Raw genomic sequence first — 3,228 nt, forward strand, 5'->3', positions numbered from 1 at the left:
CTTCCAGCAAGAAAGTCCCTCCCTCCCTTTGTTCTACCCAGCTTCCCCCGCCGCCGCCGCCGCCTCCGGGAAGTCTGCTGGGTTCAACTCCAAGCCTTGCCCCTTTTCTAGGTCACAGCCAGCTCAACCTTGGCACACGACTTCCAGGGCCGCCTTACCCTGCCCTTGTGGAGACTCTCAGGCATCACTGCGGGACCCAGCACCAGGCGGGACCCAGGCTCCTGAAGGGGGAGGATGAGACCTCCTTACTAATAGTTCATGGCCAGTGTGGGCTCAGCTTCAAGAACCAAACCCCATCCTGCACTACAGTTTGCTACCGGATCAGCGCTAATGAGTTGCATGTGTTAGCAGCTTAGAGTGTAAATGGGCATTTTATTTGTCCTAAAACCTGGCACACCTCTTGCCATGGTGGCTCTGTGGTTGAGGGTAGACCCATGAATTATTCCTGGTCAGGGCACATGCCAAGGTTGCAGGCTTGATCCCCAGTAGGGGGCATGTAGGAGGCAGCTAATCAATGGTTATCATCATCAATGTTTCTCTCTCTCTCCCTTCCTCTCTGAAATCTAAAAATATATTTAAAAATAATAATTCTGGGATTGGTGGAGCCTGTGGGGGTCACCTGCCATTCCCCTTGGGAACCAGGGTAACTCTGGTCATAGGAGAGACAGGGCAAAGGGCCCACATGGGGGACCCAGACACTTAGGATCTATGCCAGGTCCTTCACTGGGTGACCTTAGGCAAGTAACCTTTCTTTGGGCCTTTTACCCCGATCTATAATACCAAAAAGGGGGGAAATAAATCCCCAATTCCATGGTGTGATTTAGGCCTAATTGAGAGTGATAGAATCAGCCCTGGGCTCCAGGCCTGAGTACTTTGTAAAATTCTGTTGGGACTCTTTGGAATACACTGCAGGCTAGAGTGGGGAAGGGATGAGAGTCTCCGAGACCTCTCACTGCAGCGTTTCTCTCCCCAGCCCCTACCTCCCCCACCCCCCCACCACCCCAGCTAATCTACCCACCATGTACAAGAGAAATCATAAACCCAGGTCAGCAGGCAAGGGGGTCAGAGCCTGCTGGTAATAACTCCTCAACCAAGAAGGAAAATTATTTTCCAGGACAGGACATAAATACTGACTCAGCTTAATTGTGTTTCTGGGAGCTGGTGGTAAACCAGCTGTGTTATTAAGGCTCCAAGGTGTTGGAAGAAATGTGTTTAGATTACACCCTCAGGCCAGAATTCCTCACAGAGCTAATGGCCAAGGGTGTTCCTGAGTTTTAGGAGGAGAAAAAGTGGGAGCCAAGTTCCAGGCACATCCCTGGGCTGTGGGGACAGGCTGGTTCTGCACGGGGTCTGTGGGAAGAGGAACCAGTCTCCCTGGAGGGCTGCCAGAGCGAGGGCAAGCTGTGGACACCTATAGACCCAACTAGGCGTACATTTGGGCTCTGCTACTTCCCTGCCTGTGTGAGGCGGGAGTTGTTATTTTCCTTATCGCTAAAACTCGGATCAAACGTAGATGGGATCTCAAGGAGGCATGTTTAGCTTAGTGTGAGGGTGAGCTCTAAGCATCTGAAGCCCCCCAACATTAAAGGCAACCAAGGAGTAACCACTTCAAGGAGGCATTATAGAGACTCCACCATGACTCGCAGGATCAGATGAGATGATCCTTAATTCCCTTCCAGTTCAGAGATTATTTGAACCAGTTGCCAGCTGGTTAGTCAGGCCCTCAGCTGTGACTGCTAAGGGCCAAAGTCAGCCCCTCCTCGGAGGCGTGGGAGGAAAACTGTGCAGACCTCACAACCGCAACCAGTCCCTTTCCTCATCCTCACGCTCCTTATCTGCAGGCTGCTTGTCCAGCACCCGGAAGTGCCAGTGTGGACTGCAAAGCCCTTCGGAATAATCACCTACTGTCAGACCCTGGAATAAGCTCCTTTGCGCTCCTGAGCCCCGGTTCCTCATCTTAAATAGGGGTAGTATTAAGGAGTTGAGATAACATGAAAGAGTCCCACCCAGAGGTCGGCCCATGGCCCAAAAAAGCAAATGATGGTTCCCTCTCCTCCCTCTGACATGCGTAGCACATACTTCTCACCCATCTTCCCAAAAGCCGAACTGTTTAGTGACCAGAGGTTTGGACCTCAGGTCAAGAGAGAGGTTATTCTGCGAGGACAAGGAGCCCAACCCTCTTCACGGTTCTTACAGGAGGCCCTCAAGTACCCAAAATGCAGAGGATGTAGCACCCAGCCCAGCAGTGGGCATGTACCAGTAGCAGGTGCTCAAGAGATGTCTCTAGAGGGGATGAGTGGGGCATGGACAGGTCTAGACAGGTAGGGCCAGTGAGGATTTCTGGATGCCCGGTCCTACCCTTGCCACCCACCCCCCAGGAGCCATTCCACATAAAGCTAAGCTTTCAAGACCCTGTTGTGATGTCACGGCCTTCGCTGGAGGCCCAATATGACAACCTCTCCTGTGGTTGTACAATGGTAAGTTCAGATGTCAAAGCCGAACAGACCTTAGAAATCAGATCCAAAGTTCCATTTCCCAGATGAAGAACTGAGGCCCAGAGAGGGTTGGGTAGCTTTTGCAAATCAGTGATAGTCCCAGCATCAGAGCCTGGCAGTCATACTGATCCCTAGTCCAGTGTTCTTCCTTTGTCAGGTCCAGGCAAGCTCCTCACTCCCCTGTGTGTAGAAATACCACCAGGGGCAGCAAAGGCCAGGGGTCCCCCATCGGAGTGTGGGGGCGCCTCCCAGGGCAAGGGCTATGTCTCCTCCATCAGACTGGAGGCTCTCCTAGGATGGAGTTGTGTCTCCTCCATCAGACTGGGGACTCCTACTTAGGTTAGGGCCCAGGATTCCACTTAACAGACCCCTTACTGTGGGCCAGTCATTCTGCAGAGACAAAGAAAAGGCTGGGCGTATGCTCTGGAAAGGCTCAGAATGTCTGACACACAGCCCCTTTCATTTCCCCCACCTCCAACCTTGCACAGCATTAGGGGTGCAAAGTGGAGAAGGAGGGTGGTGTGAGGTCAGGCAGGGCCTGGGAACTCCGTGGGCTGCCCACAGCCAGGATAGTTCCTGTCCTCTCCAAGTCCCAGAGGGATGCTCACTGTCTGGGAGGAGGAAACTCACCAGCTGCAGACAACACCCCACTGGGGTCTTGGGGCAGAGCCAAAGGCCTGATCCTCAGCCCAGCCTCAGAACCATGACCCTCACCTTGGGTGAACCCCTCCCT

The sequence above is a fragment of the Myotis myotis genome, unplaced genomic scaffold (genome assembly GCF_014108235.1).
Source record: "Myotis myotis isolate mMyoMyo1 unplaced genomic scaffold, mMyoMyo1.p scaffold_m19_p_1, whole genome shotgun sequence".
In the NCBI taxonomy this organism is placed as follows: Eukaryota; Metazoa; Chordata; class Mammalia; order Chiroptera; family Vespertilionidae; genus Myotis; species Myotis myotis.